Source organism: Mus musculus, chromosome 19 (assembly GCF_000001635.26).
Source record: "Mus musculus strain C57BL/6J chromosome 19, GRCm38.p6 C57BL/6J".
Taxonomy (NCBI): domain Eukaryota; kingdom Metazoa; phylum Chordata; class Mammalia; order Rodentia; family Muridae; genus Mus; species Mus musculus.
This window is the reverse complement of record NC_000085.6, coordinates 59,698,908-59,707,903: the sequence shown is the minus strand read 5'-3', so window position 1 is coordinate 59,707,903 and position 8,996 is coordinate 59,698,908. Positions and strand designations below refer to the sequence as shown.

At 44.9% G+C, this 8,996-nt stretch overlaps 1 long non-coding RNA gene across 2 annotated transcripts in view; it reads left to right on the top strand.

Annotated features, from left to right (window-relative positions):
* Positions 1–320: 320 nt before the first annotated feature.
* The window catches only part of Gm41878, a 28,596-nt gene continuing 19,920 nt past the window's right edge, over positions 321–8,996 (top strand). For both annotated transcript variants that reach the window (XR_001782709.2, XR_003952854.1), the window contains exons 1-2: positions 321–512; positions 1,124–1,266. This is a non-coding gene — a long non-coding RNA (predicted gene, 41878). The remainder of the gene's footprint in view (positions 513–1,123; positions 1,267–8,996) is intronic.

Sequence of the window (8,996 nt, the reverse complement as noted above, 5' to 3'; positions counted from 1 at the left end):
CCTTTCAGTATTGGCTAGTTTGTCCCTCCCCTCAACCCCTTACCACCCCAAAGACGTAAAAGCACAGTGTCCGTATCTGACCAAGCTAGATTTGGCATCTACTCTGCAACCTGTGCCTGACCTACCTTGCAAAAGTCTTTGCATTTTATCTCGCAGTTTCTTCAGGGTGCACTAACAAAGGAAGAAAAGCTACATCAGAGTTCTTGGCTGTTGACATTACTCAGCCTTGGAACCACCTTGTCTCTAAGAAATTACCCTGTCTCCAGGAAATTCTATCCTGCATGGTCTATCCCCCAGGAAGTCTGACCCAAGATACACAAGTCCCTCAGCTCATGACTCTGGTTGTTAACCATCTCACCCACCTCACGAGCCCTGTATTGTTCCAGTTTGGGTTCCCAGGTAAGGAGAAAGAGCTGCCTACCTGTTCAACAGCCGCCCTGCCCTGGGGAGAAGCTGCTGCCAGTTCTGTGCTTTGGGGACTGGAAGAGGAGACAGTCCATTGAGTGACACACGTGAGTGCCCCACCCTGGGGGAATTCCCAAGAACAGATTCCCGGCTGATACTTTTAATGATGGAAGGAAATGGGAACATTGGGTTGACTAAATGGCAGTTTAGGCCTGGGGGTGAGGAGGGATCGAGCTGTTTCCAGGGAGCTGACACCCTGTAGGTTAGCTCATTGTGTAAGTTTCTGGCCATTGTTATGGGAAGAGAGGCTTAGCCGAGGTTGGAGGTGGATGTCTTGGAGGGCTTTCATGAGAGGCAGCTCTGAGAGTTCATCTCCTCTCTTGCCCTCCTTCTCTGAATGGCTGGTTCAAGAAAACAAGGAGACCCAAGGCCTCTTCTTCTCTTCCTCAACCTGGGGTTAAGAGCAAGGGCCTATTGCTGGACAGGCCTCCTTATCCCTGATCACTTACTATCCCTTATCACTAATTCTCCAACCTTGGCAAGGGCCTTGGCCTTTGTGAGCCTTCACACGCACCATCACTTAAAAACTGAGGCAATGGTAGCGTCTGCTGAACATTCTGTGAGAGAGCACAGGTGACCTATGAGCACAGAATAAAGGCTCAGGGTGTGCTAAGTGATTTTTTCATTAAAATATTAATCTGGCCCTTTAAACCTTTAGGTTGATCTGGCAGGACAGGACCCACACAGTGAACTTCCACTGGTAAAGCCATTCTGCCAACTGAGCCAGTGGGAACTGGACCCCAGCACCCTGAAGGGTATGCAAGAGAAAGGCTCTGAAGTCAGTTTGACATGATGGACTGGGTGAGAAGACACTATAGACTACAGAGAAGAGCGAGCTTTGGAAGGCAGGTGGGGAATGCGTCGCGTGTGGGGAGGTGGTGGATGGATGAAGTGTGAGCAGAAGATTATGGGCTGCTGAGAGCTAGCACGGGGTGGCAAGGAGGGAAGAGGCAGAAAGGAGAGGCAAGAACTTGGCCAGGATCAGCCAAAGGATCAATGGTAATGATGTGCCAGCTGGGAGCAGGCACATGGGAAGCAAGAAAGGGAAATGTGAGCTATGCATCTCAATATGTCTGAGAAGCCAGAAAAGCAGGATGCATATGTGTGCCAGCGTGTGTATGAACACGAGTCCCCAAAACACAGACAGCAAAGGGTGTCTGTCCTCAAGGATGTTGGGAGTATAGTGATGATGATAACCGGGAACAACAAAAATACCTCCTCACTACCTGCTTATACACCGGCCCCACCGTGCGTACACCTCGATCTCAAAGCACAGGCGGAGTCAGCACCGTGATGTCACCAGTTTAGACATAGGAATTAACACTCAAGGCCACGGCACTGTGAGAGCCTGTGGCAGAATACAGCTGACTTGCCATGGCCCCAAACCATCCAAGGCAACAGGCATTCAGCCAGAAACCCAAACTCCCCACTTGACATTGTCACAGAATAATTGTCTTGTTATTTGAGACAGGGCCTTGTTATGTAGCAGGGGTGGGCCTGAAAGCCAAGATCCTCCCGAGTTCTACCATGTCTGACTCTCAAAATGCTTTTTAGCAATTCTACAGGAATATAGTATAACAGTTACTGGTAGGGTTTGAGAAAAGTGGTCCTGGGGAGGGCAGATAAGTGAGGCTTGGTTTGATCTGTGCATATTATATACAGAAGTAGAAATATCGCACTTAACCCAATCATGCAGGTTGTCAATGCATGTTAACAAGTATTGCTGGATGTGTATTATCAATACAAAATGAAATAAGACATTAACAAATCTTCATTTCTTGGTTGAAAGTAAATAGCCAGAGACCACAAGAGTCAACAACCAGGGTTTACACATGAGAATGAATGGTCAATCCCCCAGGAGCCATAGGATCTCAAAGTGACCCTGACATGCACAGAATATCCTTGAAGAATGAAGACACTAAATGTCTATTAGTGACACTTACTTTAGTGCAAAGGTGGTCATTAAGATTAAGTGCAAGACAGAGCTACCATGTCACAGTGGTATGATGCTCATTTCTCTGACAGGATGTCCTTAAGGGTTTATTGCACTCAGTGTGGAGCAGTATTCTCAGCCTCCTGTTAAATCATAGGAAATTGGTTGAAGCAACCTTTACAAGGAACACAGATTTGCAAACTGAATCAAGCTCAGATTGCCCCTGACTGTGGTAACACTTGTTTCCCAATCTCCACCCATTATATTCATCGTTGAAATTGGACTAATTGGTGGCCAGACACTCCTGCATTGTGATACTTGGTTGAGGTAAAACACTTCAACCCTGAGTCTTACATTTAGCTGTGTTTACTAACACCAGCCCTGGTCAGCTGTGTTGAGGGCTCCCCTCCTGTTGTCATTTCCCAGTTGGGGTGTCATATCTTAGTGTTTTACCTTCCCTGCGCCCTTTGAGAATCATAGGGCATAGGAAGCAGGGTATGAGAATAGTAGGTGGATTGGAAGACAGAGAGCCTGTCATGTATTGAGCATGGATTTGACCATCTGGTTTTGAGAAACCAAGCTCTCAGGGCTGCTGTAGGCATTGAATGGGACAGCCTATGTCCAGAGTCCAACAGAATCCTACCTGGTCACTAGTGTGTGCAAGTGGGGCTGTCCTCCTAACTTGCTTCTTAATGCTATAGAATCAGCTGAGTCTGAACTGGAACCCATGTGTTTTGAATACATTATGCTGCTGAAATATTCATCCATTGTGTGTAGAGAGGGTACGTGAGGGTATGTGTTCAGGGAACACCTGATGTGGGGGAACTCATGAGTACAGGTACACTTGCTCATCTGTGGATGCTAGGAGCTGAAGTCAGGCGTCTTCTTTAATCACTGTCTCGTGTTTTTGAAAGGGTCTCTCATTGAACATGGAGCTCACAGATTTGGTTATATCAGCTGTCTGCCAACTCCTGGGGATCCTCATTTTTCTTCTGCTCCTCCTACAGGAACACACCTCATGGGAAATCCAGTCTTTGGGCCTTGTAAACTATCTCCCTATCCGCATGTTGCTGTCTTTGCAGAATTGGGGACAGAGGTATTCATCTGAATCCAATAAGGAATATATCCCTACTAGATGTCACATAGCAACCTTACATAGTCCCTGGGATAGTCACTGCATATCAACTGACAGTTAAGGTCCTAAGGGGTAGGGACTATAGATGTTGGCACCACCTCCTCTGGACATTTAAGGAAGCCAAGTCAGATGTTCAGCTCTGGTCTTGGGATCTTAACACTCCATTTATTTTTCTATTGGCCAGTGGTGGGCATGCTGTTGGGAGGAGGAGGTAGGAGAGAGGTGTATGTCCCCTTTCCACCGTGAGAACAATGTGTCTCCTATATGCACAGTGCCCCCTCACTGAGGGAATAATGGCCAAAGACTGGAGACATCTTTGGTTGTCACAAATGGGTGGGACTGCAGCTGGCATCTGGTTGGAAGAGGCCAGAGTTACCATTAAACATCCATTTGAGGACACCCAAAGTCAAAAATAGCAAAGCTAAGATATCAGTAGTGTCAGGAAACACTGCTTTAAAGATCCAAAAATGGACCTGAGAGGCATTGAGATACCAGCAACTTAGACATGTTCACATTTAAAGAAAGGCAAAGACCCAAGGAGACCTCCATGCTTAGTGTGCACCACTTGGGACTGTGGAATGTAAGAACTTGACCAGCACTGGACTGTCCAGGTGATCACAGGCAGTCGCTGCTACCAACACTCTACAAACACACTCCCATCTCAGGATTCTGATCCCTGATGCAGCCAGAGCAAACATATCAGGAAATGGGTCAGGCCTCTAGACAGTACTTACCTCAAGCTACAGTAGCATTCAAAGTGTACCGTGTGTCCAGGCCAGCCTGTGCTACCGTGTGAAACCCTGCTTCAACAAAACAAGACCAAGGTGCCATGAGGTTCCAGGGAGAATGGGTCAGGGTGCCTTCCAAGTCAGTGTTAAATGCATGGAAAGACTAGGGAAGCCACACTCTCTACAAACGGTTAGTTCTAAGAGGGCATGGGTGAGACCAGGTGCTTTCATTTCATTTGAGCTGCCAAATCTCCAACATTAAACAGGTTTCTATCACTTATTTGGATATAATTTCAAACTTTAAAAATTAGCTACTAAGACACTTGCATAAGCCCACACCCAGATTTACAAATTGGGTGCATTTTTATTGCATATGTCCTGTTAGCCCCCTGCCTCTTTTCCATTAGATAGTAAACTGCAAACAATGGGAATATTTTTGTAGGTGAGTGGCAGGTGCCTAGAGGGAGAGGCTCTTAACCTTGATGGTTTTGGAAGAGTCTGTGCCTTGTTTGGCAAAAAATGCCCCTTGACTTGGGTTTGTCTGTTGTATCCTGGGCACTATCAGGTTATGGGTTTAAAACAGGAACATGTAAGTGTGTTCTTCTAAGTCATCAAAATATATAAGACAGAAAAGGCAATGGAAAAGATCCAGTTTGACCTTTATATGAGGCTCCCTTGCTGCCAGCCCTCTCAAGTCTCATTTGTACCAACAAAGGAGCTTGGTTCTCTCTCCCTATCCTGCGTTCTGACTGTGTTGAGAGTTGATCTATTTTATCCAATCCCCTCCATTTGGTCGCTGTGTCTGGAATACTAGCTCTGTCCTAGCTTGGGCTATGACTATACCCCAGGCATATGAGGCAATTAGCTTCTTACTGAATTGAATTATGGCTTCATGCCTCATCCTGGCACATTTGTGGAACTTTCTGGGGCCACACATGGTCTTTTCTACCTCTCCCTAAATGCCCACGTCATAACACGCTATCAAAATATCAGTCACACTGACTGGTGTCTCTTTTCAGCCATGAAGAGGCCTACCCAGAGCCCAAATCACTGCTGATGCACATGTCCAGAACACATGACATTTGCACATCCACCCAGCATGGGGGAGGGGGTGCATTGCACCCTGAAAGGTCTTCTTGAGAGCTGGCTTCTCTGAACTAATCAGCATGGGATATAATTCTGAAGAGGCCAGTTGCCACAGTAGAAACCTGTAGTCTCTCTATAGTGCCCCTGTCTCTCTGTCTCAGTCTCCCTAGACTTGGTACTACCACCCAGAGCACATGTCTTAAATCAAACTGGCCCACTGTGCCCAGCCTGGTAAGTTCTGTGCCTCCTGCATCTAAGGAGTGAGCTATCATAGGGTTTCTTTTTATTTGACTAATGTTTGTCTTTTTGAAATCTTTGTGTGTGTGCATGTTCATGTATGTGATTTCAGTCACTTATGTTCTGTGGAACAGGTGTGGAGGTCAGATACACTAGGGTGTCAGGGCTCACCTTCTATCCTATTAAGGCAGGGACTCTCATTTGATGCTAAGTATGACATGCCCAGCCCGTGAACTTCTGGGGTTTCTCTGTCTCTACCCTCCATCTATTCATAGGAGTGCTAAAATCACAGGCATGTACAACCAGTTCTTGTTTTTGTCCCTGTGGGTTCGGGGAATTTGAACTCATGTTCAAACACTGTAGTGTTTATCCACTCATTGGTGTGGGTGTGTATGTGTGTATGCATGCATATGTATGTATGTATGTATGTATGTGTGTGTGTGTATGTGTATGTGTAGATGTATATTGTATATGTATTTGTATATGTATATTGTATATGTATGTGTATGTGTTTGAACTTGCCTGTGCATGTGGGGTGGACACTGAATGTCCTGCTCCACTCCATTCTGTCTTATTCCTTTGAGACAGTTTCTTCTCTCTGGTGACCAGCAAGCCCCAGAGATCATATTGCCTTTACCCTGTTCAATATGGGGCCCTGCTTTTTATGTAAGCACTGATATTTGAACTTATATTCTTATCTTTGTGCACAAAGCACTCTTACTCCCTGAATCATCTCTCTGCCCCTCCTTGCTTGACTTTGGAGAAAGGCTCTTTTATAGTTTAGGCCTGCTTCCAACTTCCTGTAGCTGAAGCTGGCCTTGAACTCATGGTCCTCCTGCTGGCACCTCCCCAGTGCCGAGACAACATGCCTGTACCACCATGAGTGGCAGCAAGCATTTCATTAAGTCACAGGAATTTGAATGTGGCCATTCTTAAGCTATCTCTGGCACGCAGAGCCTTGCATCTTCATTTTGTAACTACCGGTTTTTCTGGTAACATTCTTCACTTTTAACTCTAAGCCCATGCAAAGTAAATGGGAATGAACTGCTTTAAATTAAAGGGAAGAAAGAATTAGATTTTGACAGTTTAATTGCGTTCTTTCACCAGCCTAAGTTTCTAAACAAGGCACTGTACATATCAAGTACACCAACTGTATTTTTAGATTCTCTTACAATTAACAAGAGTCCCCAAAGGAAACAAATTAGACTTTGTGTCCCACTCTTGGCTCCTCAATGGTAAGACATGGTCTCAGAAGGCTCCGAAGAGCGATGCACACCCAGTGGTAACTGCGGGATGGTGGGTGGAGTGCAGAGTTCCAATCCTTCATCTTTTTATAATCAGAAAACAAGCAGATGTCCCATGTCTTTCTACAGAGTCAAAATGAAATAGCACAGTCATGGAAAAAGTGTCAGACTCTCCATAAACTAGAATTTGAGCAAAATATACCTCTCTATGTCACCTAGCCTCTGGTATCTTGTTAAAGCAAATACAAAATAAGCTAACAATTCAGCATTGATTGAGTACCTTCTGTATACAAGCACTTTGCTCCGAGGTAACAAACTGAGACCAGATCTTGCCTTGCAGGAGTAGAGCTGAAGAGACAGGAGATGACCTCCTGAGAGTTCAGTGCAGGGTCAAAGAGTCGTGAGAATGACAAGGAGGGAGTCTGCTCAATTTGGATAGCTTCATATCCACCCCTCACCCATTCTAGAAACAAGGGAATTACTGGTGTAAGGTGTGAAATGCTGGTGAACAACAGGCTTGAACCCTGTTCTCTACCTCCTCTTTCTACAATGCCTCGCCACTGCCAGGAGCACTCCATGTGATTTCCCTACAGTTAGCACAAATGCCAAGGGAATATTGAGCAGGTGCGTGTTGTATTCACACCTGGGGATTAGCGAAGGCTGCAGGTGCATTGTGAAGCAATTTTAAAGGCTTATGTTTTCAGCATGAGGCTCCTGAGTCACACAAGAAGAAGGGGAGTATGAGCACTGAGCCAACAAGACAGGGAGCACATGGCCAGAGCTAGAGCTGCCTGACAGAATTGCATTGGCCCTGGATATTTTCAATCACATTAGATGTGACTGTGCCCCTCTGTCCTAGAGCTGCATGGGCTTCTCCAGGAATAAAGATGCCTCTGTGTGTGTGTGTGTGTGTGTGTGTGTGTGTGTGTGTATGCATATATGATCTGTCTGTCTGTCTCTGTGTATACATATGTAGTCTGTCTCTGTGTATGCATATGTGTGTCTGTGTGTATGTATGTCTGTATGCATGTGTCAATGTGTATGCATATGTGTCTGTGTGTATGTGTCTGCCTGTCTGTGTGTATATGCATATGTGTGTCTGTGTGTATGTGTCTGTCTGTCTGTGTGTATATGCATATGTGTGCCTGTTTGTGTGTATATGCATATGTGTGCCTGTCTGTATGTCTGTCTGTCTATATGTTTCTGTATGTGTGTAGGGTATGTGTGTATGTGTATGTCTGGCTATATTTCTATGTGTCTATGTGTGGTGTGTGTGTGTATGCATGTGGGTCTGTGTGTGTATGTGTATATGTGTATGTGTGTGTGTATTTGCTTCTGGAAGCTAAAGATCAACCTTGATGCTTTTTTAGTTACTTTCCACTTTGTTCTTTTAATTTTGTTTTTATGTGTGTGTGTGTCTATGTATGTGTGTGTGTGTGTGTCTGAGTATGTTTATCTGTGTATGTATTTATGTCTGCATGTGTATGTATGTGTGTCTGAGTGTCTCTGTGTGTGTATATATATATATATATACTCAGACATATATATATATATAGTTTCTGAGTGTGTATGTGTATATGTGATTTATGTGTGTATATATCTATGTGTATGTATGTATGTGTGTATGTATGTATGTATGTATGTAGTGTGTATGTGTGTGTATATATGTGTGTGCCTATGGGAAGGGTGTCAGTGGGGGAAGTTGATGGTTCTTATTGTTTGTTTGTTTGTTTGTTTGTCTGAGTTTTCTTTGCTTACATGCTTCTTGGATTTTTGTCTACTTTGTGTAAGTGTCTCTCACTTTTAATGGGAACTAAATGGTTTGGCCAGACTGGCTGGCTAGTGAGCCCCAAGGAGCCACCTCTCTGCCTCACCAGCTCTGGGATCAGTACATGCCACTACACCCAGCTTTTAAAATCTAGATTCTGGGGATCAAATTAAGGTCTCCATGTCCCCAGCCCTTTCAGCACTGTTTCCATACATGTGCTTAATTGTTCTTTTTTTACTTTTGACAAAATAACTGACACAATGAGATTCCACCTGCAGAAACGACAATGAAGATAAAATTCAACTAAAGTAGAAGTAGACCATTTTGTCTCCATTGATAGGGAGAGCCTGCTGACCGTGCTGCCCCTCTACTCCGTGGTCTGATGGTACCTGAGACCATC